General features: G+C 46.0%; 27 non-coding genes across 27 annotated transcripts; 5 read left to right on the forward strand and 22 right to left on the reverse strand.

The window, feature by feature from the left end:
* Positions 1-217: 217 nt before the first annotated feature.
* Positions 218-290, reverse strand: TRNAN-GUU (transfer RNA asparagine (anticodon GUU)). The gene has a single exon. It is a non-coding gene; the product is annotated as a tRNA-Asn (tRNA).
* Positions 291-1,390: 1,100 nt separating this feature from the next.
* Positions 1,391-1,463, reverse strand: TRNAN-GUU (transfer RNA asparagine (anticodon GUU)). Its single transcript has one exon. It is a non-coding gene; the product is annotated as a tRNA-Asn (tRNA).
* Positions 1,464-2,415: 952 nt separating this feature from the next.
* On the reverse strand, positions 2,416-2,488 carry TRNAN-GUU (transfer RNA asparagine (anticodon GUU)). The gene has a single exon. It is a non-coding gene; the product is annotated as a tRNA-Asn (tRNA).
* Positions 2,489-4,174: 1,686 nt separating this feature from the next.
* Positions 4,175-4,247, reverse strand: TRNAN-GUU (transfer RNA asparagine (anticodon GUU)). The gene has a single exon. It is a non-coding gene; the product is annotated as a tRNA-Asn (tRNA).
* Positions 4,248-5,640: 1,393 nt separating this feature from the next.
* On the reverse strand, positions 5,641-5,713 carry TRNAN-GUU (transfer RNA asparagine (anticodon GUU)). The gene has a single exon. It is a non-coding gene; the product is annotated as a tRNA-Asn (tRNA).
* Positions 5,714-6,665: 952 nt separating this feature from the next.
* TRNAN-GUU (transfer RNA asparagine (anticodon GUU)) lies at positions 6,666-6,738 on the reverse strand. The gene has a single exon. It is a non-coding gene; the product is annotated as a tRNA-Asn (tRNA).
* A 366-nt stretch (positions 6,739-7,104) lies between these two features.
* TRNAN-GUU (transfer RNA asparagine (anticodon GUU)) lies at positions 7,105-7,177 on the reverse strand. Its single transcript has one exon. It is a non-coding gene; the product is annotated as a tRNA-Asn (tRNA).
* A 1,243-nt stretch (positions 7,178-8,420) lies between these two features.
* Positions 8,421-8,493, reverse strand: TRNAN-GUU (transfer RNA asparagine (anticodon GUU)). The gene has a single exon. It is a non-coding gene; the product is annotated as a tRNA-Asn (tRNA).
* Positions 8,494-9,738: 1,245 nt separating this feature from the next.
* Positions 9,739-9,811, reverse strand: TRNAN-GUU (transfer RNA asparagine (anticodon GUU)). The gene has a single exon. It is a non-coding gene; the product is annotated as a tRNA-Asn (tRNA).
* Positions 9,812-9,885: 74 nt separating this feature from the next.
* On the reverse strand, positions 9,886-9,958 carry TRNAN-GUU (transfer RNA asparagine (anticodon GUU)). Its single transcript has one exon. It is a non-coding gene; the product is annotated as a tRNA-Asn (tRNA).
* A 74-nt stretch (positions 9,959-10,032) lies between these two features.
* Positions 10,033-10,105, reverse strand: TRNAN-GUU (transfer RNA asparagine (anticodon GUU)). The gene has a single exon. It is a non-coding gene; the product is annotated as a tRNA-Asn (tRNA).
* A 220-nt stretch (positions 10,106-10,325) lies between these two features.
* TRNAN-GUU (transfer RNA asparagine (anticodon GUU)) lies at positions 10,326-10,398 on the reverse strand. The gene has a single exon. It is a non-coding gene; the product is annotated as a tRNA-Asn (tRNA).
* Positions 10,399-11,057: 659 nt separating this feature from the next.
* TRNAN-GUU (transfer RNA asparagine (anticodon GUU)) lies at positions 11,058-11,130 on the reverse strand. The gene has a single exon. It is a non-coding gene; the product is annotated as a tRNA-Asn (tRNA).
* A 366-nt stretch (positions 11,131-11,496) lies between these two features.
* On the reverse strand, positions 11,497-11,569 carry TRNAN-GUU (transfer RNA asparagine (anticodon GUU)). Its single transcript has one exon. It is a non-coding gene; the product is annotated as a tRNA-Asn (tRNA).
* A 661-nt stretch (positions 11,570-12,230) lies between these two features.
* TRNAN-GUU (transfer RNA asparagine (anticodon GUU)) lies at positions 12,231-12,303 on the reverse strand. The gene has a single exon. It is a non-coding gene; the product is annotated as a tRNA-Asn (tRNA).
* A 366-nt stretch (positions 12,304-12,669) lies between these two features.
* Positions 12,670-12,742, reverse strand: TRNAN-GUU (transfer RNA asparagine (anticodon GUU)). The gene has a single exon. It is a non-coding gene; the product is annotated as a tRNA-Asn (tRNA).
* A 1,540-nt stretch (positions 12,743-14,282) lies between these two features.
* On the reverse strand, positions 14,283-14,355 carry TRNAN-GUU (transfer RNA asparagine (anticodon GUU)). Its single transcript has one exon. It is a non-coding gene; the product is annotated as a tRNA-Asn (tRNA).
* Positions 14,356-15,306: 951 nt separating this feature from the next.
* On the reverse strand, positions 15,307-15,379 carry TRNAN-GUU (transfer RNA asparagine (anticodon GUU)). The gene has a single exon. It is a non-coding gene; the product is annotated as a tRNA-Asn (tRNA).
* A 219-nt stretch (positions 15,380-15,598) lies between these two features.
* On the reverse strand, positions 15,599-15,671 carry TRNAN-GUU (transfer RNA asparagine (anticodon GUU)). Its single transcript has one exon. It is a non-coding gene; the product is annotated as a tRNA-Asn (tRNA).
* A 661-nt stretch (positions 15,672-16,332) lies between these two features.
* TRNAN-GUU (transfer RNA asparagine (anticodon GUU)) lies at positions 16,333-16,405 on the reverse strand. The gene has a single exon. It is a non-coding gene; the product is annotated as a tRNA-Asn (tRNA).
* Positions 16,406-16,771: 366 nt separating this feature from the next.
* TRNAN-GUU (transfer RNA asparagine (anticodon GUU)) lies at positions 16,772-16,844 on the reverse strand. The gene has a single exon. It is a non-coding gene; the product is annotated as a tRNA-Asn (tRNA).
* Positions 16,845-18,531: 1,687 nt separating this feature from the next.
* On the reverse strand, positions 18,532-18,604 carry TRNAN-GUU (transfer RNA asparagine (anticodon GUU)). The gene has a single exon. It is a non-coding gene; the product is annotated as a tRNA-Asn (tRNA).
* A 1,203-nt stretch (positions 18,605-19,807) lies between these two features.
* TRNAN-GUU (transfer RNA asparagine (anticodon GUU)) lies at positions 19,808-19,880 on the forward strand. The gene has a single exon. It is a non-coding gene; the product is annotated as a tRNA-Asn (tRNA).
* Positions 19,881-21,418: 1,538 nt separating this feature from the next.
* TRNAN-GUU (transfer RNA asparagine (anticodon GUU)) lies at positions 21,419-21,491 on the forward strand. The gene has a single exon. It is a non-coding gene; the product is annotated as a tRNA-Asn (tRNA).
* A 1,686-nt stretch (positions 21,492-23,177) lies between these two features.
* Positions 23,178-23,250, forward strand: TRNAN-GUU (transfer RNA asparagine (anticodon GUU)). The gene has a single exon. It is a non-coding gene; the product is annotated as a tRNA-Asn (tRNA).
* Positions 23,251-24,496: 1,246 nt separating this feature from the next.
* On the forward strand, positions 24,497-24,569 carry TRNAN-GUU (transfer RNA asparagine (anticodon GUU)). Its single transcript has one exon. It is a non-coding gene; the product is annotated as a tRNA-Asn (tRNA).
* A 1,392-nt stretch (positions 24,570-25,961) lies between these two features.
* On the forward strand, positions 25,962-26,034 carry TRNAN-GUU (transfer RNA asparagine (anticodon GUU)). Its single transcript has one exon. It is a non-coding gene; the product is annotated as a tRNA-Asn (tRNA).
* The last annotated feature ends 1,538 nt before the right edge of the window (positions 26,035-27,572 follow it).

Below are 27,572 nucleotides of genomic sequence, written 5' to 3' on the forward strand. Positions count from 1 at the left end.
AAATTAAATGGTCGTCAGGTATTGTGGAAAAACTTTGACTTTTTACGTCACATCTGAGACCTCACAACACCGCTCCCGGATGGTCTCGAACCACCAACCTTTCAGTTAACTGCCGAACGCGCTAACCATTGCGCCACGGAAGCCCAAAGATTAAATGTTCGTCAGGTATTGTGTAAAAACTTTGGCATTTGACATTACGTTTGAGATCTCACAACACCGCTCCCGGGTGGGCTCGAACCACCAACCTTTCGGTTAACAGCCGAACGCGCTAACCATTGCGCCACGGAAGCTCAAAAATTAAACGGTCGTCAGGTATTGTGGAAAAACTTTGGCTTTTTACGTTACATTTGAGACTTCACAACACGGCAGCCGGGTGGGCTCGAACCACCAACCTTTTGGTTAACATCCGAACGCGCTAACCTTCGAGCCAAGGAAGCTCAGAAATGAAATGGTCGTCAGGTATTGTGGAAAAACTCTGACTTTTTACGTCACATTCGAGACTTCAAAACACCGCTCCCGGATGGGCTCGAACCACCAACCTTTCGGTTAACAGCCGAACGCGCTAACCATTGCGCCACGGAAGCCCAAAAATTAAATGTTCGTCAGTTATTTTTAAAAAAACTCTGATATTTACACTACATCTAAGCCCTCACAACACAGCTCCCGGATGGGCTCGAACCACCAACCTTTCGGTTAACAGCCGACGGCGTTAACCATTGCTTCACGGAAGCCCAAAAATTAAATGTTCGTCAGGTATTGTGGAAAAACTTTGACTTTTTACGTCACATCTGAGACCTCACAACACCGCTCACGGATGGGCTCGAACCACCAACCTTTCGGATAACAGCCGAACGCGCTAACCATTGCGCCACGGAAGCCCAAAAATTAAATGGTCGTCGGCTATTGTAGAAACACTTTGGCTTTTTACGTTACATGTGAGAGCTCACAACACCGCTCCCGGGTGGCTCGAACCACCAACCTTTCGGTTAACAGCCGAACGCGCTAACCATTGCGCCACGGAAGCCCAAAGATTAAATGTTCGTCAGGAATTTTTAAAAAACTCTGAATTTTAAGTTACATCTAAGACCTCACATTACCGCTCCCGGATGGGCTCGAACCACAAACCTTTTGAATAACAGCTGAACGCTCTAAACATTGCGCCACGGAAGCCCAAAAATTAAATGTTCGTCAGTTATTTTTAAAAAACTCTGAATTTTACGTTACATCTAAGACCTCACAACACCGCTCCCGGATGGGCTCGAACCACCAACCTTTCGGTTAACAGCCGACGGCGTTAACCATTGCGCAACGGAAGCCCAAAGATTAAATGTTCGTCAGGTATTGTGGAAAAACTTTGGATTTTTACGTTACATGTGAGATCTCACAACACCGCTCCCGGGTGGGCTCGAACCACCAACCTTTCGGTTAACAGCCGAACGCGCTAACCATTGCGCCACGGAAGCCCAAAGATTAAATGTTCGTCAGGTATTGTGGAAAAACTTTGACTTTTTACGTCACATCTGAGACTTCACAACACCGCTCCCGGATGGGCTCGAACCACAAACCTTTTGAATAACATCTAAACGCTCTAACCATTGCGCCACGGAAGACCAAAAATTAAATGTTCGTCAGTTATTTTTAAAAAACTCTGAATTTTACGTTACATCTAAGACCTCACAACACCGCTCCCGGATGGGCTCGAACCACCAACCTTTCGGTTAACAGCCGACGGCGTTAACCATTGTGCAACGGAAGCCCAAAGATTAAATGTTCGTCAGGTATTGTGGAAAAACTTTGACTTTTTACGTCACATCTGAGACCTCACAACACCGCTCACGGATGGGCTCGAACCACCAACCTTTCGGATAACAGCCGAACGCGCTAACCATTGCGCCACGGAAGCCCAAAAATTAAATGGTCGTCGGCTATTGTAGAAACACTTTGGCTTTTTACGTTACATGTGAGAGCTCACAACACCGCTCCCGGGTGGCTCGAACCACCAACCTTTCGGTTAACAGCCGAACGCGCTAACCATTGCGCCACGGAAGCCCAAAGATTAAATGTTCGTCAGGAATTTTTAAAAAACTCTGAATTTTAAGTTACATCTAAGACCTCACATTACCGCTCCCGGATGGGCTCGAACCACAAACCTTTTGAATAACAGCTGAACGCTCTAAACATTGCGCCACGGAAGCCCAAAAATTAAATGTTCGTCAGTTATTTTTAAAAAACTCTGAATTTTACGTTACATCTAAGACCTCACAACACCGCTCCCGGATGGGCTCGAACCACCAACCTTTCGGTTAACAGCCGACGGCGTTAACCATTGCGCAACGGAAGCCCAAAGATTAAATGTTCGTCAGGTATTGTGGAAAAACTTTGGATTTTTACGTTACATGTGAGATCTCACAACACCGCTCCCGGGTGGGCTCGAACCACCAACCTTTCGGTTAACAGCCGAACGCGCTAACCATTGCGCCACGGAAGCCCAAAGATTAAATGTTCGTCAGGTATTGTGGAAAAACTTTGACTTTTTACGTCACATCTGAGACTTCACAACACCGCTCCCGGATGGGCTCGAACCACAAACCTTTTGAATAACATCTAAACGCTCTAACCATTGCGCCACGGAAGACCAAAAATTAAATGTTCGTCAGTTATTTTTAAAAAACTCTGAATTTTACGTTACATCTAAGACCTCACAACACCGCTCCCGGATGGGCTCGAACCACCAACCTTTCGGTTAACAGCCGACGGCGTTAACCATTGTGCAACGGAAGCCCAAAGATTAAATGTTCGTCAGGTATTGTGGAAAAACTTTGACTTTTTACGTCACATCTGAGACTTCACAACACCGCTCCCGGATGGGCTCGAACCACAAACCTTTTGAATAACAGCTGAACGCTCTAACCATTGCGCCACGGAAGCCCAAAAATTAAATGTTCGTCAGTTATTTTTAAAAAACTCTGAATTTTACGTTACATCTAAGACCTCACAACACCGCTCCCGGATGGGCTCGAACCACCAACCTTTCGGTTAACAGCCGACGGCGTTAACCATTGTGCAACGGAAGCCCAAAGATTAAATGTTCGTCAGGTATTGTGGAAAAACTTTGACTTTTTACGTCACATCTGAGACTTCACAACACCGCTCCCGGATGGGCTCGAACCACAAACCTTTTGAATAACAGCTGAACGCTCTAACCATTGCGCCACGGAAGCCCAAAAATTAAATGTTCGTCAGTTATTTTTAAAAAACTCTGAATTTTACGTTACATCTAAGACCTCACAACACAGCTCCCGGATGGGCTCGAACCACCAACCTTTCGGTTAACAGCCGACGGCGTTAACCATTGCTTCACGGAAGCCCAAAAATTAAATGTTCGTCAGGTATTGTGGAAAAACTTTGACTTTTTACGTCACATCTGAGATCTCACAACACCGCTCCCGGATGGGCTCGAACCACCAACCTTTCGGTTAACAGCCGACGGCGTTAACCATTGTGCAACGGAAGCCCAAAGATTAAATGTTCGTCAGGTATTGTGGAAAAACTTTGACTTTTTACGTCACATCTGAGACTTCACAACACCGCTCCCGGATGGGCTCGAACCACAAACCTTTTGAATAACAGCTGAACGCTCTAACCATTGCGCCACGGAAGCCCAAAAATTAAATGTTCGTCAGTTATTTTTAAAAAACTCTGAATTTTACGTTACATCTAAGACCTCACAACACCGCTCCCGGATGGGCTCGAACCACCAACCTTTCGGTTAACAGCCGACGGCGTTAACCATTGTGCAACGGAAGCCCAAAGATTAAATGTTCGTCAGTTATTTTTAAAAAACTCTGATATTTACACTACATCTAAGACCTCACAACACAGCTCCCGGATGGGCTCGAACCACCAACCTTTCGGTTAACAGCCGACGGCGTTAACCATTGCTTCACGGAAGCCCAAAAATTAAATGTTCGTCAGGTATTGTGGAAAAACTTTGACTTTTTACGTCACATCTGAGACCTCACAACACCGCTCACTGATGGGCTCGAACCACCAACCTTTCGGTTAACAGCCGAACGCGCTAACCATTGCGCCACGGAAGCCCAAAAATTAAATGGTCGTCGGCTATTGTAGAAACACTTTGGCTTTTTACGTTACATGTGAGAGCTCACAACACCGCTCCCGGGTGGGCTCGAACCACCAACCTTTCGGTTAACAGCCGAACGCGCTAACCATTGCGCCACGGAAGCCCAAAGATTAAATGTTCGTCAGGAATTTTTAAAAAAACTCTGAATTTTACGTTACATCTAAGACCTCACATTACCGCTCCCGGATGGGCTCGAACCACAAACCTTTTGAATAACAGCTGAACGCTCTAAACATTGCGCCACGGAAGCCCAAAAATTAAATGTTCGTCAGTTATTTTTTAAAAACTCTGAATTTTACGTTACATCTAAGACCTCACAACACCGCTCCCGGATGGGCTCGAACCACCAACCTTTCGGTTAACAGCCGACGGCGTTAACCATTGTGCAACGGAAGCCCAAAGATTAAATGTTCGTCAGGTATTGTGGAAAAACTTTGACTTTTTACGTCACATCTGAGACTTCACAACACCGCTCCCGGATGGGCTCGAACCACAAACCTTTTGAATAACAGCTGAACGCTCTAACCATTGCGCCACGGAAGCCCAAAAATTAAATGTTCGTCAGTTATTTTTAAAAAACTCTGAATTTTACGTTACATCTAAGACCTCACAACACAGCTCCCGGATGGGCTCGAACCACCAACCTTTCGGTTAACAGCCGACGGCGTTAACCATTGCTTCACGGAAGCCCAAAAATTAAATGTTCGTCAGGTATTGTGGAAAAACTTTGACTTTTTACGTCACATCTGAGATCTCACAACACCGCTCCCGGATGGGCTCGAACCACCAACCTTTCGGTTAACAGCCGACGGCGTTAACCATTGTGCAACGGAAGCCCAAAGATTAAATGTTCGTCAGGTATTGTGGAAAAACTTTGACTTTTTACGTCACATCTGAGACTTCACAACACCGCTCCCGGATGGGCTCGAACCACAAACCTTTTGAATAACAGCTGAACGCTCTAACCATTGCGCCACGGAAGCCCAAAAATTAAATGTTCGTCAGTTATTTTTAAAAAACTCTGAATTTTACGTTACATCTAAGACCTCACAACACCGCTCCCGGATGGGCTCGAACCACCAACCTTTCGGTTAACAGCCGACGGCGTTAACCATTGTGCAACGGAAGCCCAAAGATTAAATGTTCGTCAGTTATTTTTAAAAAACTCTGATATTTACACTACATCTAAGACCTCACAACACAGCTCCCGGATGGGCTCGAACCACCAACCTTTCGGTTAACAGCCGACGGCGTTAACCATTGCTTCACGGAAGCCCAAAAATTAAATGTTCGTCAGGTATTGTGGAAAAACTTTGACTTTTTACGTCACATCTGAGACCTCACAACACCGCTCACTGATGGGCTCGAACCACCAACCTTTCGGTTAACAGCCGAACGCGCTAACCATTGCGCCACGGAAGCCCAAAAATTAAATGGTCGTCGGCTATTGTAGAAACACTTTGGCTTTTTACGTTACATGTGAGAGCTCACAACACCGCTCCCGGGTGGGCTCGAACCACCAACCTTTCGGTTAACAGCCGAACGCGCTAACCATTGCGCCACGGAAGCCCAAAGATTAAATGTTCGTCAGGAATTTTTAAAAAAACTCTGAATTTTACGTTACATCTAAGACCTCACATTACCGCTCCCGGATGGGCTCGAACCACAAACCTTTTGAATAACAGCTGAACGCTCTAAACATTGCGCCACGGAAGCCCAAAAATTAAATGTTCGTCAGTTATTTTTTAAAAACTCTGAATTTTACGTTACATCTAAGACCTCACAACACCGCTCCCGGATGGGCTCGAACCACCAACCTTTCGGTTAACAGCCGACGGCGTTAACCATTGTGCAACGGAAGCCCAAAGATTAAATGTTCGTCAGGTATTGTGGAAAAACTTTGACTTTTTACGTCACATCTGAGACTTCACAACACCGCTCCTGGATGGGCTCGAACCACAAACCTTTTGAATAACAGCTGAACAATCTAACCATTGCGCCACGGAAGCCCAAAAATTAAATGTTCGTCAGTTATTTTTAAAAAACTCTGAATTTTACGTTACATCTTTTACCTCACAACACAGCTCCCGGATGGGCTCGAACCACCAACCTTTCGGTTAACAGCCGACGGCGTTAACCATTGCGCAACGGAAGCCCAAAGATTAAATGTTCGTCAGGTATTGTGGAAAAACTTTGGATTTTTAGGTTACATGTGAGATTTCACAACACCGCTCCCGGGTGGGCTCGAACCACGAACCTTTCGGTTAACAGCCGACGGCGTTAACCATTGCGCCACGGAAGCCCAAAGATTAAATGTTCGTCAGGTATTGTGGAAAAACTTTGACTTTTTACGTCACATCTGAGACTTCACAACACCGCTCCTGGATGGGCTTGAACCACAAACCTTTTGAATAACAGCTGAACGCGCTAACCATTGCGCCACGGAAGCCCAAAAATTAAATGGTCGTCGGCTATTGTGGAAACACTTTGGCTTTTTACGTTACATGTGAGCTCTCAACACCGCTCCCGGGTGGGCTCGAACCACCAACCTTTCGGTTAACAGCCGAACGCGCTAACCATTGCGCCACGGAAGCCCAAAGATTAAATGTTCGTCAGGTATTTTTAAAAAACTCTGAATTTTACGTTACATCTAAGACCTCACATTACCGCTCCCGGATGGGCTCGAACCACCAACCTTTCGGTTAACAGCCGAACGCGCTAACCATTGCGCCACGAAAGCCCAAAAACTAAATGTTCGTCAGTTATTTTTAAAAAACTCTGAATTTTACGTTACATCTAAGACCTCACAACACCGCTCCCGGATGGGCTCTAACCACCAACCTTTCGGTTAACAGCCGACGGCGTTAACCATTGCGCAACGGAAGCCCTAAGATTAAATGTTCGTCAGGTATTGTGGAAAAACTTTGGATTTTTACGTTACATGTGAGATCTCACAACACCGCTCCCGGGTGGGCTCGAACCACCAACCTTTCGGTTAACAGCCGAACGCGCTAACCATTGCGCCACGGAAGCCCAAAGATTAAATGTTCGTCAGGTATTGTGGAAAAACTTTGACTTTTTACGTCACATCTGAGACTTCACAACACCGCTCCTGGATGGGCTCGAACCACAAACCTTTTGAATAACAGCTGAACGCTCTAACCATTGCGCAACGGAAGCCCAAAAATTAAATGTTCGTCAGTTATTTTTAAAAAACTCTGAATTTTACGTTACATCTAAGACCTCACAACACAGCTCCCGGATGGGCTCGAACCACAAACCTTTTGAATAACATCTGAACGCTCTAACCATTGCGCCACGGAAGACCAAAAATTAAATGTTCGTCAGTTATTTTTAAAAAACTCTGAATTTTACGTTACATCTAAGACCTCACAACACCGCTCCCGGATGGGCTCGAACCACCAACCTTTCGGTTAACAGCCGACGGCGTTAACCATTGTGCAACGGAAGCCCAAAGATTAAATGTTCGTCAGGTATTGTGGATAAACTTTGACTTTTTACGTCACATCTGAGACTTCACAACACCGCTCCCGGATGGGCTCGAACCACAAACCTTTTGAATAACAGCTGAACGCTCTAACCATTGCGCCACGGAAGCCCAAAAATTAAATGTTCGTCAGTTATTTTTAAAAAACTCTGAATTTTACGTTACATCTAAGACCTCACAACACAGCTCCCGGATGGGCTCGAACCACCAACCTTTCGGTTAACAGCCGACGGCGTTAACCATTGCGCCACGGAAGCCCAAAGATTAAATGTTCGTCAGGTATTTTTAAAAAACTCTGAATTTTACGTTACATCTAAGACCTCACATTACCGCTCCCGGATGGGCTCGAACCACCAACCTTTCGGTTAACAGCCGAACGCGCTAACCATTGCGCCACGAAAGCCCAAAAATTAAATGTTCGTCAGTTATTTTTAAAAAACTCTGAATTTTACGTTACATCTAAGACCTCACAACACCGCTCCCGGATGGGCTCTAACCACCAACCTTTCGGTTAACAGCCGACGGCGTTAACCATTGCGCAACGGAAGCCCTAAGATTAAATGTTCGTCAGGTATTGTGGAAAAACTTTGACTTTTTACGTCACATCTGAGACTTCACAACACCGCTCCTGGATGGGCTTGAACCACAAACCTTTTGAATAACAGCTGAACGCGCTAACCATTGCGCCACGGAAGCCCAAAAATTAAATGGTCGTCGGCTATTGTGGAAACACTTTGGCTTTTTACGTTACATGTGAGCTCTCAACACCGCTCCCGGGTGGGCTCGAACCACCAACCTTTCGGTTAACAGCCGAACGCGCTAACCATTGCGCCACGGAAGCCCAAAGATTAAATGTTCGTCAGGTATTTTTAAAAAACTCTGAATTTTACGTTACATCTAAGACCTCACATTACCGCTCCCGGATGGGCTCGAACCACCAACCTTTCGGTTAACAGCCGAACGCGCTAACCATTGCGCCACGAAAGCCCAAAAATTAAATGTTCGTCAGTTATTTTTAAAAAACTCTGAATTTTACGTTACATCTAAGACCTCACAACACCGCTCCCGGGTGGGCTCGAACCACGAACCTTTCGGTTAACAGCCGACGGCGTTAACCATTGCGCAACGGAAGCCCTAAGATTAAATGTTCGTCAGGTATTGTGGAAAAACTTTGACTTTTTACGTCACATCTGAGACTTCACAACACCGCTCCCGGATGGGCTCGAACCACAAACCTTTTGAATAACAGCTGAACGCTCTAACCATTGCGCCACGGAAGCCCAAAAATTAAATGTTCGTCAGTTATTTTTAAAAAACTCTGAATTTTACGTTACATCTAAGACCTCACAACACCGCTCCTGGATGGGCTCGAACCACCAACCTTTCGGTTCACAGCCGACGGCGTTAACCATTGTGCAACGGAAGCCCAAAGATTAAATGTTCGTCAGGTATTGTGGAAAAACTTTGACTTTTTACGTCACATCTGAGACTTCACAACACCGCTCCCGGATGGGCTCGAACCACAAACCTTTTGAATAACAGCTGAACGCTCTAACCATTGCGCCACGGAAGCCCAAAAATTAAATGTTCGTCAGTTATTTTTAAAAAACTCTGAATTTTACGTTACATCTAAGACCTCACAACACAGCTCCCGGATGGGCTCGAACCACCAACCTTTCGGTTAACAGCCGACGGCGTTAACCATTGCTTCACGGAAGCCCAAAAATTAAATGTTCGTCAGGTATTGTGGAAAAACTTTGACTTTTTACGTCACATCTGAGACTTCACAACACCGCTCCCGGATGGGCTCGAACCACAAACCTTTTGAATAACAGCTGAACGCTCTAAACATTGCGCCACGGAAGCCCAAAAATTAAATGTTCGTCAGTTATTTTTAAAAAACTCTGATTTTTACGTTACATCTAAGACCTCACAACACCGCTCCCGGATGGGCTCGAACCACCAACCTTTCGGTTAACAGCCGACGGCGTTAACCATTGCGCAACGGAAGCCCAAAGATTAAATGTTCGTCAGGTATTGTGGAAAAACTTTGGATTTTTACGTTACATGTGAGATCTCACAACACCGCTCCCGGGTGGGCTCGAACCACCAACCTTTCGGTTAACAGCCGAACGCGCTAACCATTGCGCCACGGAAGCCCAAAAATTAAATGGTCGTCGGCTATTGTGGAAACACTTTGGCTTTTTACGTTACATGTGAGAGCTCACAACACCGCTCCCGGGTGGGCTCGAACCACCAACCTTTCGGTTAACAGCCGAACGCGCTAACCATTGCGCCACGGAAGCCCAAAAATTAAATGGTCGTCGGCTATTGTGGAAACACTTTGGCTTTTTACGTTACATGTGAGAGCTCACAACATCGCTCCCGGGTGGGCTCGAACCACCAACCTTTCGGTTAACAGCCGAACGCGCTAACCATTGCGCCACGGAAGCCCAAAGATTAAATGTTCGTCAGGAATTTTTAAAAAACTCTGAATTTTACGTTACATCTAAGACCTCACAACACCGCTCCCGGATGGGCTCGAACCACCAACCTTTCGGTTAACAGCCGACGGCGTTAACCATTGCGCAACGGAAGCCCAAAGATTAAATGTTCGTCAGGTATTGTGGAAAAACTTTGGATTTTTACGTTACATGTGAGATCTCACAACACCGCTCCCGGGTGGGCTCGAACCACCAACCTTTCGGTTAACAGCCGAACGCGCTAACCATTGCGCCACGGAAGCCCAAAGATTAAATGTTCGTCAAGTATTGTGGAAAAACTTTGACTTTTTACGTCAAATCTGAGACTTCACAACACCGCTCCCGGATGGGCTCGAACCACAAACCTTTTGAATAACATCTGAACGCTCTAACCATTGCGCCACGGAAGACCAAAAATTAAATGTTCGTCAGTTATTTTTAAAAAAATCTGAATTTTACGTTACATCTAAGGCCTCACAACACCGCTCCCGGATGGGCTCGAACCACCAACCTTTCGGTTAACAGCCGACGGCGTTAACCATTGCGCAACGGAAGCCCAAAGATTAAATGTTCGTCAGGTATTGTGGAAAAACTTTGACTTTTTACGTCACATCTGAGATCTCACAACACCGCTCACGGATGGGCTCGAACCACCAACCTTTCGGTTAACAGCCGACGGCGTTAACCATTGCGCCACGGAAGCCCAAAGATTAAATGTTCGTCAGGTATTGTGGAAAAACTTTGACTTTTTACGTCACATCTGAGACTTCACAACACCGCTCCTGGATGGGCTTGAACCACAAACCTTTTGAATAACAGCTGAACGCGCTAAACATTGCGCCACGGAAGCCCAAAAATTAAATGGTCGTCGGCTATTGTGGAAACACTTTGGCTTTTTACGTTACATGTGAGCTCTCAACACCGCTCCCGGGTGGGCTCGAACCACCAACCTTTCGGTTAACAGCCGAACGCGCTAACCATTGCGCCACGGAAGCCCAAAGATTAAATGTTCGTCAGGTATTTTTAAAAAACTCTGAATTTTACGTTACATCTAAGACCTCACATTACCGCTCCCGGATGGGCTCGAACCACCAACCTTTCGGTTAACAGCCGAACGCGCTAACCATTGCGCCACGAAAGCCCAAAAATTAAATGTTCGTCAGTTATTTTTAAAAAACTCTGAATTTTACGTTACATCTAAGACCTCACAACACCGCTCCCGGATGGGCTCTAACCACCAACCTTTCGGTTAACAGCCGACGGCGTTAACCATTGCGCAACGGAAGCCCTAAGATTAAATGTTCGTCAGGTATTGTGGAAAAACTTTGGATTTTTACGTTACATGTGAGATCTCACAACACCGCTCCCGGGTGGGCTCGAACCACCAACCTTTCGGTTAACAGCCGAACGCGCTAACCATTGCGCCACGGAAGCCCAAAGATTAAATGTTCGTCAGGTATTGTGGAGAAACTTTGACTTTTTACGTCACATCTGAGACTTCACAACACCGCTCCTGGATGGGCTCGAACCACAAACCTTTTGAATAACAGCTGAACGCTCTAACCATTGCGCAACGGAAGCCCAAAAATTAAATGTTCGTCAGTTATTTTTAAAAAACTCTGAATTTTACGTTACATCTAAGACCTCACAACACAGCTCCCGGATGGGCTCGAACCACCAACCTTTCGGTTAACAGCCGACGGCGTTAACCATTGCGCAACGGAAGCCCAAAGATTAAATGTTCGTCAGGTATTGTGGAAAAAATTTGACTTTTTACGTCACATCTGAGATCTCACAACACCGCTCACGGATGGGCTCGAACCACCAACCTTTCGGTTAACAGCCGACGGCGTTAACCATTGCGCAACGGAAGCCCAAAGATTAAATGTTCGTCAGGTATTGTGGAAAAAATTTGACTTTTTACGTCACATCTGAGATCTCACAACACCGCTCACGGATGGGCTCGAACCACCAACCTTTCGGTTAACAGCCGAACGCGCTAACCATTGCGCCACGGAAGCCCAAAAATTAAATGGTCGTCGGCTATTGTGGAAACACTTTGGCTTTTTACATTACATGTGAGAGCTCACAACACCGCTCCCGGGTGGGCTCGAACCACCAACCTTTCGGTTAACAGCCGAACGCGCTAACCATTGCGCCACGGAAGCCCAAAGATTAAATGTTCGTCAGGAATTTTTAAAAAACTCTGAATTTTACGTTACATCTAAGACCTCACATTACCGCTCCCGGATGGGCTCGAACCACAAACCTTTTGAATAACAGCTGAACGCTCTAAACATTGCGCCACGGAAGCCCAAAATTTAAATGTTCGTCAGTTATTTTTAAAAAACTCTGAATTTTACGTTACATCTAAGACCTCACAACACCGCTCCCGGATGGGCTCGAACCACCAACCTTTCGGTTAACAGCCGACGGCGTTAACCATTGCGCAACGGAAGCCCAAAGATTAAATGTTCGTCAGGTATTGTGGAAAAACTTTGGATTTTTACGTTACATGTGAGATCTCACAACACCGCTCCCGGGTGGGCTCGAACCACCAACCTTTCGGTTAACAGCCGAACGCGCTAACCATTGCGCCACGGAAGCTCAGAAATGAAATGGTCGTCAGGTATTGTGGAAAAACTTTGACTTTTTACGTCACATCTGAGACCTCACAACACCGCTCCCGGATGGTCTCGAACCACCAACCTTTCAGTTAACTGCCGAACGCGCTAACCATTGCGCCACGGAAGCCCAAAGATTAAATGTTCGTCAGGTATTTTTAAAAAACTCTGAATTTTACGTTACATCTAAGACCTCACATTACCGCTCCCGGATGGGCTCGAACCACCAACCTTTCGGTTAACAGCCGAACGCGCTAACCATTGCGCCACGAAAGCCCAAAAATTAAATGTTCGTCAGTTATTTTTAAAAAACTCTGAATTTTACGTTACATCTAAGACCTCACAACACCGCTCCCGGATGGGCTCGAACCACCAACCTTTCGGTTAACAGCCGACGGCGTTAACCATTGCGCAACGGAAGCCCAACGATTAAATGTTCGTCAGGTATTGTGGAAAAACTTTGACTTTTTACGTCACATCTGAGACCTCACAACACCGCTCACGGATGGGCTCGAACCACCAACCTTTCGGTTAACAGCCGAACGCGCTAACCATTGCGCCACGGAAGCTCAGAAATGAAATGGTCGTCAGGTATTGTGGAAAAACTGTGACTTTTTACGTCACATCTGAGACCTCACAACACCGTTCCCGGATGTGCTCGAACCACCAACCTTTCGGTTAACAGCCAAACGCGCTAACCATTGCGCCACGGAAGCTCAAAAATTAAATGGTCGTCAGGTATTGTGGAAAAACTTTGACTTTTTACGTCACATCTGAGACCTCACAACACCGCTCCCGGATGGTCTCGAACCACCAACCTTTCAGTTAACTGCCGAACGCGCTAACCATTGCGCCACGGAAGCCCAAAGATTAAATGTTCGTCAGGTATTGTGGAAAAACTTTGACTTTTTACGTCACATCTGAGACCTCACAACACCGCTCCCGGATGGTCTCGAACCACCAACCTTTCGGTTAACAGCCGAACGCGCTAACCATTGCGCCACGGAAGCTCAGAAATGAAATGGTCGTCAGGTATTGTGGAAAAACTTTGACTTTTTACGTCACATCTGAGACCTCACAACACCGCTCCCGGATGGTCTCGAACCACCAACCTTTCAGTTAACTGCCGAACGCGCTAACCATTGCGCCACGGAAGCCCAAAGATTAAATGTTCGTCAGGTATTTTTAAAAAACTCTGAATTTTACGTTACATCTAAGACCTCACATTACCGCTCCCGGATGGGCTCGTACCACCAACCTTTCGGTTAACAGCCGAACGCGCTAACCATTGCGCCACGAAAGCCCAAAAATTAAATGTTCGTCAGTTATTTTTAAAAAACTCTGAATTTTACGTTACATCTAAGACCTCACAACACCGCTCCCGGATGGGCTCGAACCACCAACCTTTCGGTTAACAGCCGACGGCGTTAACCATTGCGCAACGGAAGCCCAACGATTAAATGTTCGTCAGGTATTGTGGAAAAACTTTGGATTTTTACGTTACATGTGAGATTTCACAACACCGCTCCCGGGTGGGCTCGAACCACCAACCTTTCGGTTAACAGCCGAACGCGCTAACCATTGCGCCACGGAAGCCCAAAGATTAAATGTTCGTCAGGTATTGTGGAAAAACTTTGACTTTTTACGTCACATCTGAGACCTCACAACACCGCTCACGGATGGGCTCGAACCACCAACCTTTCGGTTAACAGCCGAACGCGCTAACCATTGCGCCACGGAAGCTCAGAAATGAAATGGTCGTCAGGTATTGTGGAAAAACTGTGACTTTTTACGTCACATCTGAGACCTCACAACACCGCTCCCGGATGTGCTCGAACCACCAACCTTTCGGTTAACAGCCGAACGCGCTAACCATTGCGCCACGGAAGCTCAAAAATTAAATGGTCGTCAGGTATTGTGGAAAAACTTTGACTTTTTACGTCACATCTGAGACCTCACAACACCGCTCCCGGATGGTCTCGAACCACCAACCTTTCAGTTAACTGCCGAACGCGCTAACCATTGCGCCACGGAAGCCCAAAGATTAAATGTTCGTCAGGTATTGTGGAAAAACTTTGACTTTTTACGTCACATCTGAGACCTCACAACACCGCTCCCGGATGGTCTCGAACCACCAACCTTTCAGTTAACTGCCGAACGCGCTAACCATTTCGCCACGGAAGCCCTAAGATTAAATGTTCGTCAGGTATTTTTAAAAAACTGAATTTTACGTTACATCTAAGACCTCACATTACCGCTCCCGGATGGGCTCGAACCACCAACCTTTCGGTTAACAGCCGAACGCGCTAACCATTGCGCCACGGAAGCCCAAAGATTAAATGTTCGTCAGGTATTGTGGAAAAACTTTGACTTTTTACGTCACATCTGAGACTTCACAACACCGCTCCTGGATGGGCTTGAACCACAAACCTTTTGAATAACAGCTGAACGCGCTAAACATTGCGCCACGGAAGCCCAAAAATTAAATGGTCGTCGGCTATTGTGGAAACACTTTGGCTTTTTACGTTACATGTGAGCTCTCAACACCGCTCCCGGGTGGGCTCGAACCACCAACCTTTCGGTTAACAGCCGAACGCGCTAACCATTGCGCCACGGAAGCCCAAAGATTAAATGTTCGTCAGGTATTTTTAAAAAACTCTGAATTTTACGTTACATCTAAGACCTCACATTACCGCTCCCGGATGGGCTCGAACCACCAACCTTTCGGTTAACAGCCGAACGCGCTAACCATTGCGCCACGAAAGCCCAAAAATTAAATGTTCGTCAGTTATTTTTAAAAAACTCTGAATTTTACGTTACATCTAAGACCTCACAACACCGCTCCCGGGTGGGCTCGAACCACCAACCTTTCGGTTAACAGCCGAACGCGCTAACCATTGCGCCACGGAAGCCCAAAGATTAAATGTTCGTCAGGTATTGTGGAGAAACTTTGACTTTTTACGTCACATCTGAGACTTCACAACACCGCTCCTGGATGGGCTCGAACCACAAACCTTTTGAATAACAGCTGAACGCTCTAACCATTGCGCAACGGAAGCCCAAAAATTAAATGTTCGTCAGTTATTTTTAAAAAACTCTGAATTTTACGTTACATCTAAGACCTCACAACACAGCTCCCGGATGGGCTCGAACCACCAACCTTTCGGTTAACAGCCGACGGCGTTAACCATTGCGCAACGGAAGCCCAAAGATTAAATGTTCGTCAGGTATTGTGGAAAAAATTTGACTTTTTACGTCACATCTGAGATCTCACAACACCGCTCACGGATGGGCTCGAACCACCAACCTTTCGGTTAACAGCCGACGGCGTTAACCATTGCGCAACGGAAGCCCAAAGATTAAATGTTCGTCAGGTATTGTGGAAAAAATTTGACTTTTTACGTCACATCTGAGATCTCACAACACCGCTCACGGATGGGCTCGAACCACCAACCTTTCGGTTAACAGCCGAACGCGCTAACCATTGCGCCACGGAAGCCCAAAAATTAAATGGTCGTCGGCTATTGTGGAAACACTTTGGCTTTTTACATTACATGTGAGAGCTCACAACACCGCTCCCGGGTGGGCTCGAACCACCAACCTTTCGGTTAACAGCCGAACGCGCTAACCATTGCGCCACGGAAGCCCAAAGATTAAATGTTCGTCAGGAATTTTTAAAAAACTCTGAATTTTACGTTACATCTAAGACCTCACATTACCGCTCCCGGATGGGCTCGAACCACAAACCTTTTGAATAACAGCTGAACGCTCTAAACATTGCGCCACGGAAGCCCAAAATTTAAATGTTCGTCAGTTATTTTTAAAAAACTCTGAATTTTACGTTACATCTAAGACCTCACAACACCGCTCCCGGATGGGCTCGAACCACCAACCTTTCGGTTAACAGCCGACGGCGTTAACCATTGCGCAACGGAAGCCCAAAGATTAAATGTTCGTCAGGTATTGTGGAAAAACTTTGGATTTTTACGTTACATGTGAGATCTCACAACACCGCTCCCGGGTGGGCTCGAACCACCAACCTTTCGGTTAACAGCCGAACGCGCTAACCATTGCGCCACGGAAGCTCAGAAATGAAATGGTCGTCAGGTATTGTGGAAAAACTTTGACTTTTTACGTCACATCTGAGACCTCACAACACCGCTCCCGGATGGTCTCGAACCACCAACCTTTCAGTTAACTGCCGAACGCGCTAACCATTGCGCCACGGAAGCCCAAAGATTAAATGTTCGTCAGGTATTTTTAAAAAACTCTGAATTTTACGTTACATCTAAGACCTCACATTACCGCTCCCGGATGGGCTCGAACCACCAACCTTTCGGTTAACAGCCGAACGCGCTAACCATTGCGCCACGAAAGCCCAAAAATTAAATGTTCGTCAGTTATTTTTAAAAAACTCTGAATTTTACGTTACATCTAAGACCTCACAACACCGCTCCCGGATGGGCTCGAACCACCAACCTTTCGGTTAACAGCCGACGGCGTTAACCATTGCGCAACGGAAGCCCAACGATTAAATGTTCGTCAGGTATTGTGGAAAAACTTTGGATTTTTACGTTACATGTGAGATTTCACAACACCGCTCCCGGGTGGGCTCGAACTACCAACCTTTCGGTTAACAGCCGAACGCGCTAACCATTGCGCCACGGAAGCCCAAAGATTAAATGTTCGTCAGGTATTGTGGAAAAACTTTGACTTTTTACGTCACATCTGAGACCTCACAACACCGCTCACGGATGGGCTCGAACCACCAACCTTTCGGTTAACAGCCGAACGCGCTAACCATTGCGCCACGGAAGCTCAGAAATGAAATGGTCGTCAGGTATTGTGGAAAAACTGTGACTTTTTACGTCACATCTGAGACCTCACAACACCGCTCCCGGATGTGCTCGAACCACCAACCTTTCGGTTAACAGCCAAACGCGCTAACCATTGCGCCACGGAAGCTCAAAAATTAAATGGTCGTCAGGTATTGTGGAAAAACTTTGACTTTTTACGTCACATCTGAGACCTCACAACACCGCTCCCGGATGGTCTCGAACCACCAACCTTTCAGTTAACTGCCGAACGCGCTAACCATTGCGCCACGGAAGCCCAAAGATTAAATGTTCGTCAGGTATTGTGGAAAAACTTTGACTTTTTACGTCACATCTGAGACCTCACAACACCGCTCCCGGATGGTCTCGAACCACCAACCTTTCGGTTAACAGCCGAACGCGCTAACCATTGCGCCACGGAAGCTCAGAAATGAAATGGTCGTCAGGTATTGTGGAAAAACTTTGACTTTTTACGTCACATCTGAGACCTCACAACACCGCTCCCGGATGGTCTCGAACCACCAACCTTTCAGTTAACTGCCGAACGCGCTAACCATTGCGCCACGGAAGCCCAAAGATTAAATGTTCGTCAGGTATTTTTAAAAAACTCTGAATTTTACGTTACATCTAAGACCTCACATTACCGCTCCCGGATGGGCTCGAACCACCAACCTTTCGGTTAACAGCCGAACGCGCTAACCATTGCGCCACGAAAGCCCAAAAATTAAATGTTCGTCAGTTATTTTTAAAAAACTCTGAATTTTACGTTACATCTAAGACCTCACAACACCGCTCCCGGATGGGCTCGAACCACCAACCTTTCGGTTAACAGCCGACGGCGTTAACCATTGCGCAACGGAAGCCCAACGATTAAATGTTCGTCAGGTATTGTGGAAAAACTTTGGATTTTTACGTTACATGTGAGATTTCACAACACCGCTCCCGGGTGGGCTCGAACCACCAACCTTTCGGTTAACAGCCGAACGCGCTAACCATTGCGCCACGGAAGCCCAAAGATTAAATGTTCGTCAGGTATTGTGGAAAAACTTTGACTTTTTACGTCACATCTGAGACCTCACAACACCGCTCACGGATGGGCTCGAACCACCAACCTTTCGGTTAACAGCCGAACGCGCTAACCATTGCGCCACGGAAGCTCAGAAATGAAATGGTCGTCAGGTATTGTGGAAAAACTGTGACTTTTTACGTCACATCTGAGACCTCACAACACCGCTCCCGGATGTGCTCGAACCACCAACCTTTCGGTTAACAGCCGAACGCGCTAACCATTGCGCCACGGAAGCTCAAAAATTAAATGGTCGTCAGGTATTGTGGAAAAACTTTGACTTTTTACGTCACATCTGAGACCTCACAACACCGCTCCCGGATGGTCTCGAACCACCAACCTTTCAGTTAACTGCCGAACGCGCTAACCATTTCGCCACGGAAGCCCTAAGATTAAATGTTCGTCAGGTATTTTTAAAAAACTGAATTTTACGTTACATCTAAGACCTCACATTACCGCTCCCGGATGGGCTCGAACCACCAACCTTTCGGTTAACAGCCGAACGCGCTAACCATTGCGCCACGAAAGTCCAAAAATTAAATGTTCGTCAGTTATTTTTAAAAAACTCTGAATTTTACGTTAAATCTAAGACCTCACAACACCGCTCCCGGATGGGCTCGAACCACCAACCTTTCGGTTAACAGCCGACGGCGTTAACCATTGCGCAACGGAAGCCCAAAGATTAAATGTTCGTCAGGTATTGTGGAAAAACTTTGACTTTTTTTTTTACATATGAGACTTCACAACACGGCAGCCGGGTGGGCTCGAACCACCAACCTTTTGGTTAACATCCGAACGCGCTAACCTTCGAGCCAAGGAAGCTCAGAAATGAAATGGTCGTCAGGTATTGTGGAAAAACTCTGACTTTTTACGTCACATCCGTCGGCTGTTAACCGAAAGGTTGGTGGTTAGAGCCCATCCGGGAGCGGTGTTGTGAGGTCTTAGATGTAACGTAAAATTCAGAGTTTTTTAAAAATAACTGACGAACATTTAATTTTTGGGCTTTCGTGGCGCAATGGTTAGCGCGTTCGGCTGTTAACCGAAAGGTTGGTGGTTCGAGCCCATCCGGGAGCGGTAATGTGAGGTCTTAGATGTAACGTAAAATTCAGAGTTTTTTAAAAATACCTGACGAACATTTAATCTTTGGGCTTCCGTGGCGCAATGGTTAGCGCGTTCGGCTGTTAACCGAAAGGTTGGTGGTTCGAGCCCACCCGGGAGCGGTGTTGAGAGCTCACATGTAACGTAAAAAGCCAAAGTGTTTCTTAAATAGCCGACGACCATTTATTTTTTGGGCTTCCGGGGCGCAATGGTTAGCGCGTTCAGCTGTTATTCAAAAGGTTTGTGGTTCAAGCCCATCCAGGAGCGGTGTTGTGAAGTCTCAGATGTGACGTAAAAAGTCAAAGTTTTTCCACAATACCTGACGAACATTTAATCTTTGGGCTTCCGTGGCGCAATGGTTAACGCCGTCGGCTGTTAACCGAAAGGTTCGTGGTTCGAGCCCACCCGGGAGCGGTGTTGTGAAATCTCACATGTAACCTAAAAATCCAAAGTTTTTCCACAATACCTGACGAACATTTAATCTTTGGGCTTCCGTTGCGCAATGGTTAACGCCGTCGGCTGTTAACCGAAAGGTTGGTGGTTCGAGCCCATCCGGGAGCTGTGTTGTGAGGTCTTAGATGTAACGTAAAATTCAGAGTTTTTTAAAAATAACTGACGAACATTTAATTTTTGGGCTTCCGTGGCGCAATGGTTAGAGCGTTCAGCTGTTATTCAAAAGGTTTGTGGTTCGAGCCCATCCAGGAGCGGTGTTGTGAAGTCTCAGATGTGACGTAAAAAGTCAAAGTTTTTCCACAATACCTGACGAACATTTAATCTTTGGGCTTCCGTTGCACAATGGTTAACGCCGTCGGCTGTTAACCGAAAGGTTGGTGGTTCGAGCCCATCCGGGAGCGGTGTTGTGAGGCCTTAGATGTAACGTAAAATTCAGAGTTTTTTAAAAATAACTGACGAACATTTAATTTTTGGTCTTCCGTGGCGCAATGGTTAGAGCGTTCAGATGTTATTCAAAAGGTTTGTGGTTCGAGCCCATCCGGGAGCTGTGTTGTGAGGTCTTAGATGTAACGTAAAATTCAGAGTTTTTTAAAAATAACTGACGAACATTTAATTTTTGGGCTTCCGTTGCGCAATGGTTAGAGCGTTCAGCTGTTATTCAAAAGGTTTGTGGTTCGAGCCCATCCAGGAGCGGTGTTGTGAAGTCTCAGATGTGACGTAAAAAGTCAAAGTTTTTCCACAATACCTGACGAACATTTAATCTTTGGGCTTCCGTGGCGCAATGGTTAGCGCGTTCGGCTGTTAACCGAAAGGTTGGTGGTTCGAGCCCACCCGGGAACGGTGTTGTGAGATCTCACATGTAACGTAAAAATCCAAAGTTTTTCCACAATACCTGACGAACATTTAATCTTAGGGCTTCCGTTGCGCAATGGTTAACGCCGTCGGCTGTTAACCGAAAGGTTGGTGGTTAGAGCCCATCCGGGAGCGGTGTTGTGAGGTCTTAGATGTAACGTAAAATTCAGAGTTTTTTAAAAATAACTGACGAACATTTAATTTTTGGGCTTTCGTGGCGCAATGGTTAGCGCGTTCGGCTGTTAACCGAAAGGTTGGTGGTTCGAGCCCATCCGGGAGCGGTGTTGTGAGCTCTCACATGTAACGTAAAAAGCCAAAGTGTTTCCACAATAGCCGACGACCATTTAATTTTTGGGCTTCCGTGGCGCAATGGTTAGCGCGTTCGGCTGTTAACCGAAAGGTTGGTGGTTCGAGCCCACCCGGGAGCGGTGTTGTGAGCTCTCACATGTAACGTAAAAAGCCAAAGTGTTTCCACAATAGCCGACGACCATTTAATTTTTGGGCTTCCGTGGCGCAATGGTTAGCGCGTTCGGCTGTTAACCGAAACGTTGGTGGTTCGAGCCCACCCGGGAGCGGTGTTGTGAGATCTCACATGTAACGTAAAAATCCAAAGTTTTTCCACAATACCTGACGAACATTTAATCTTTGGGCTTCCGTTGCGCAATGGTTTTCGCCGTCGGCTGTTAACCGAAAGGTTGGTGGTTCGAGCCCATCCGGGAGCGGTGTTGTGAGGTCTTAGATGTAACGTAAAAATCAGAGTTTTTTAAAAATAACTGACGAACATTTAATTTTTGGGCTTCCGTGGCGCAATGTTTAGAGCGTTCAGCTGTTATTCAAAAGGTTTGTGGTTCGAGCCCATCCGGGAGCGGTGTTGTGAAGTCTCAGATGTGACGTAAAAAGTCAAAGTTTTTCCACAATACCTGACGAACATTTAATTTTTGGGCTTCCGTGAAGCAATGGTTAACGCCGTCGGCTGTTAACCGAAAGGTTGGTGGTTCGAGCCCATCCGAAAGCTGTGATGTGAGGTCTTAGATGTAACGTAAAATTCAGAGTTTTTTAAAAATAACTGACGAACATTTAATTTTTGGGCTTCCGTGGCGCAATGGTTAGAGCGTTCAGCTGTTATTCAAAAGGTTTGTGGTTCGAGCCCATCCGGGAGCGGTGTTGTGAAGTCTCAGATGTGACGTAAAAAGTCAAAGTTTTTCCACAATACCTGACGAACATTTAATCTTTGGGCTTCCGTTGCACAATGGTTAACGCCGTCGGCTGTTAACCGAAAGGTTGGTGGTTCGAGCCCATCCAGGAGCGGTGTTGTGAGGTCTTAGATGTAACGTAAAATTCAGAGTTTTTTAAAAATAACTGACGAACATTTAATTTTTGGGCTTCCGTGGCGCAATGGTTAGAGCGTTCAGCTGTTATTCAAAAGGTTTGTGGTTCGAGCCCATCCGGGAGTGGTGTTGTGAAGTCTCAGATGTGACGTAAAAAGTCAAAGTTTTTCCACAATACCTGACGAGCATTTAATCTTTGGGCTTCCGTTGCACAATGGTTAACGCCGTCGGCTGTTAACCGAAAGGTTGGTGGTTCGAGCCCATCCGGGAGCGGTGTTGTGAGGTCTTAGATGTAACGTAAAATTCAGAGTTTTTTAAAAATAACTGACGAACATTTAATTTTTGGTCTTCCGTGGCGCAATGGTTAGAGCGTTCAGATGTTATTCAAAAGGTTTGTGGTTCGAGCCCATCCGGGAGCGGTGTTGTGAAGTCTCAGATGTGACGTAAAAAGTCAAAGTTTTTCCACAATACCTGACGAACATTTAATCTTTGGGCTTCCGTTGCACAATGGTTAACGCCGTCGGCTGTTAACCGAAAGGTTGGTGGTTCGAGCCCATCCGGGAGCGGTGTTGTGAGGTCTTAGATGTAACGTAAAATTCAGAGTTTTTTAAAAATAACTGACGAACATTTAATTTTTGGTCTTCCGTGGCGCAATGGTTAGAGCGTTCAGATGTTATTCAAAAGGTTTGTGGTTCGAGCCCATCCGGGAGCGGTGTTGTGAAGTCTCAGATGTGACGTAAAAAGTCAAAGTTTTTCCACAATACCTGACGAACATTTAATCTTTGGGCTTCCGTGGCGCAATGGTTAGCGCGTTCGGCTGTTAACCGAAAGGTTGGTGGTTCGAGCCCACCCGGGAGCGGTGTTGTGAGATCTCACATGTAACGTAAAAATCCAAAGTTTTTCCACAATACCTGACGAACATTTAATCTTTGGGCTTCAGTTGCGCAATGGTTAACGCCGTCGGCTGTTAACCGAAAGGTTGGTGGTTCGAGCCCATCCGGGAGCGGTGTTGTGAGGTCTTAGATGTAACGTAAAATTCCGAGTTTTTTAAAAATAACTGACGAACATTTAATTTTTGGGCTTCCGTGGCGCAATGTTTAGAGCGTTCAGCTGTTATTCAAAAGGTTTGTGGTTCGAGCCCATCCGGGAGCGGTAATGTGAGGTCTTAGTTGTAACGTAAAATTCAGAGTTTTTTAAAAATACCTCACGAACATTTAATCTTTGGGCTTCCGTGGCGCAATGGTTAGCGCGTTCAGCTGTTATTCAAAAGGTTTGTGGTTCGAGCCCATCCGGGAGCGGTGTTTTGAAGTCTCGGATGTGACGTAAAAAGTCAGAGTTTTTCCACAATACCTGACGACCATTTCATTTCTGAGCTTCCTTGGCTCGAAGGTTAGCGCGTTCGGATGTTAACCAAAAGGTTGGTGGTTCGAGCCCACCCGGCTGCCGTGTTGTGAAGTCTCAAATGTAACGTAAAAAGCCAAAGTTTTTCCACAATACCTGACGACCGTTTAATTTTTGAGCTTCCGTGGCGCAATGGTTGCCGCGTTCGGCTGTTAACCGAAAGGTTGGTGGTTCGAGCCCATCCGGGAGCGGTGTTGTGAGGTCTTAGATGTAACGTAAAATTCAGAGTTTTTTAAAAATAACTGACGAACATTTAATTTTTGGGCTTCCGTGGCGCAATGTTTAGAGCGTTCAGCTGTTATTCAAAAGGTTTGTGGTTCGAGCCCATCCGGGAGCGGTGTTGTGAAGTCTCAGATGTGACGTAAAAAGTCAAAGTTTTTCCACAATACCTGACAAACATTTAATTTTTGGGCTTCCGTGAAGCAATGGTTAACGCCGTCGGCTGTTAACCGAAAGGATGGTGGTTCGAGCCCATCCGGGAGCGGTGTTGTGAGGTCTTAGATGTAACGTAAAATTCAGAGTTTTTTAAAAATAACTGACGAACATTTAATTTTTGGGCTTCCGTGGCGCAATGGTTAGAGCGTTCAGATGTTATTCAAAAGGTTTGTGGTTCGAGCCCATCCGGGAGCGGTGTTGTGAAGTCTCAGATGTGACGTAAAAAGTCAAAGTTTTTCCACAATACCTGACGAACATTTAATCTTTGGGCTTCCGTGGCGCAATGGTTAGCGCGTTCGGCTGTTAACCGAAAGGTTGGTGGTTCGAGCCCACCCGGGAGCGGTGTTGTGAGATCTCACATGTAACGTAAAAATCCAAAGTTTTTCCACAATACCTGACGAACATTTAATCTTTGGGCTTCCGTTGCGCAATGGTTAACGCCGTCGGCTGTTAACCGAAAGGTTGGTGGTTCGAGCCCATCCGGGAGCGGTGTTGTGAGGTCTTAGATGTAACGTAAAATTCCGAGTTTTTTAAAAATAACTGACGAACATTTAATTTTTGGGCTTCCGTGGCGCAATGTTTAGAGCGTTCAGCTGTTATTCAAAAGGTTTGTGGTTCGAGCCCATCCGGGAGCGGTAATGTGAGGTCTTAGATGTAACGTAAAATTCAGAGTTTTTTAAAAATACCTGACGAACATTTAATCTTTGGGCTTCCGTGGCGCAATGGTTAGAGCGTTCAGCTGTTATTCAAAAGGTTTGTGGTTCGAGCCCATCCGGGAGCGGTGTTGTGAAGTCTCAGATGTGACGTAAAAAGTCAAAGTTTTTCCACAATAACTGACGAACATTTAATCTTTGGGCTTCCGTTGCACAATGGTTAACGCCGTCCGCTGTTAACCGAAAGGTTGGTGGTTCGAGCCCATCCGGGAGCGGTGTTGTGAGGTCTTAGATGTAACGTAAAATTCAGAGTTTTTTAAAAATAACTGACGAACATTTAATTTTTGGGCTTCCGTGGCGCAATGGTTAGAGCGTTACGCTGTTATTCAAAAGGTTTGTGGTTCGAGCCCATCCGGGAGCGGTGTTGTGAAGTCTCAGATGTGACGTAAAAAGTCAAAGTTTTTCCACAATACCTGACGAACATTTAATCTTTGGGCTTCCGTTGCACAATGGTTAACGCCGTCGGCTGTTAACCGAAAGGTTGGTGGTTCGAGCCCATCCGGGAGCGGTGTTGTGAGGTCTTAGATGTAACGTAAAATTCAGAGTTTTTTAAAAATAACTGACGAACATTTAATTTTTGGTCTTCCGTGGCGCAATGGTTAGAGCGTTCAGATGTTATTCAAAAGGTTTGTGGTTCGAGCCCATCCGGGAGCGGTGTTGTGAAGTCTCAGATGTGACGTAAAAAGTCAAAGTTTTTCCACAATACCTGACGAACATTTAATCTTTGGGCTTCCGTTGCACAATGGTTAACGCCGTCGGCTGTTAACCGAAAGGTTGGTGGTTCGAGCCCATCCGGGAGCGGTGTTGTGAGGTCTTAGATGTAACGTAAAATTCAGAGTTTTTTAAAAATAACTGACGAACATTTAATTTTTGGTCTTCCGTGGCGCAATGGTTAGAGCGTTCAGATGTTATTCAAAAGGTTTGTGGTTCGAGCCCATCCGGGAGCGGTGTTGTGAAGTCTCAGATGTGACGTAAAAAGTCAAAGTTTTTCCACAATACCTGACGAACATTTAATCTTTGGGCTTCCGTGGCGCAATGGTTAGCGCGTTCGGCTGTTAACCGAAAGGTTGGTGGTTCGAGCCCACCCGGGAGCGGTGTTGTGAGATCTCACATGTAACGTAAAAATCCAAAGTTTTTCCACAATACCTGACGAACATTTAATCTTTGGGCTTCCGTTGCGCAATGGTTAACGCCGTCGGCTGTTAACCGAAAGGTTGGTGGTTCGAGCCCATCCGGGAGCGGTGTTGTGAGGTCTTAGATGTAACGTAAAATTCCGAGTTTTTTAAAAATAACTGACGAACATTTAATTTTTGGGCTTCCGTGGCGCAATGTTTAGAGCGTTCAGCTGTTATTCAAAAGGTTTGTGGTTCGAGCCCATCCGGGAGCGGTAATGTGAGGTCTTAGATGTAACGTAAAATTCAGAGTTTTTTAAAAATACCTGACGAACATTTAATCTTTGGGCTTCCTTGGCGCAATGTTTAGCGCGTTCAGCTGTTATTCAAAAGGTTTGTGGTTCGAGCCCATCCGGGAGCGGTGTTTTGAAGTCTCGGATGTGACGTAAAAAGTCAGAGTTTTTCCACAATACCTGACGACCATTTCATTTCTGAGCTTCCTTGGCTCGAAGGTTAGCGCGTTCGGATGTTAACCAAAAGGTTGGTGGTTCGAGCCCACCCGGCTGCCGTGTTGTGAAGTCTCAAATGTAACGTAAAAAGCCAAAGTTTTTCCACAATACCTGACGACCGTTTAATTTTTGAGCTTCCGTGGCGCAATGGTTGCCGCGTTCGGCTGTTAACCGAAAGGTTGGTGGTTCGAGCCCATCCGGGAGCGGTGTTGTGAGGTCTTAGATGTAACGTAAAATTCAGAGTTTTTTAAAAATAACTGACGAACATTTAATTTTTGGGCTTCCGTGGCGCAATGTTTAGAGCGTTCAGCTGTTATTCAAAAGGTTTGTGGTTCGAGCCCATCCGGGAGCGGTGTTGTGAAGTCTCAGATGTGACGTAAAAAGTCAAAGTTTTTCCACAATACCTGACAAACATTTAATTTTTGGGCTTCCGTGAAGCAATGGTTAACGCCGTCGGCTGTTAACCGAAAGGTTGGTGGTTCGAGCCCATCCGGGAGCTGTGTTGTGAGGTCTTAGATGTAACGTAAAATTCAGAGTTTTTTAAAAATAACTGACGAACATTTAATTTTTGGTCTTCCGTGGCGCAATGGTTAGAGCGTTCAGCTGTTATTCAAAAGGTTTGTGGTTCGAGCCCATCCGGGAGCGGTGTTGTGAAGTCTCAGATGTGACGTAAAAAGTCAAAGTTTTTCCACAATACCTGACGAACATTTAATCTTTGGGCTTCCGTTGCACAATGGTTAACGCCGTCGGCTGTTAACCGAAAGGTTGGTGGTTCGAGCCCATCCAGGAGCGGTGTTGTGAGGTCTTAGATGTAACGTAAAATTCAGAGTTTTTTAAAAATAACTGACGAACATTTAATTTTTGGGCTTCCGTGGCGCAATGGTTAGAGCGTTCAGCTGTTATTCAAAAGGTTTGTGGTTCGAGCCCATCCGGGAGCGGTGTTGTGAAGTCTCAGATGTGACGTAAAAAGTCAAAGTTTTTCCACAATACCTGACGAACATTTAATCTTTG

Source organism: Phalangium opilio, unplaced genomic scaffold (genome assembly GCF_054372755.1).
Source record: "Phalangium opilio isolate 3A_F unplaced genomic scaffold, DU_Popi_V2 ptg000352l_1, whole genome shotgun sequence".
Lineage (NCBI taxonomy): Eukaryota > Metazoa > Arthropoda > Arachnida > Opiliones > Phalangiidae > Phalangium > Phalangium opilio.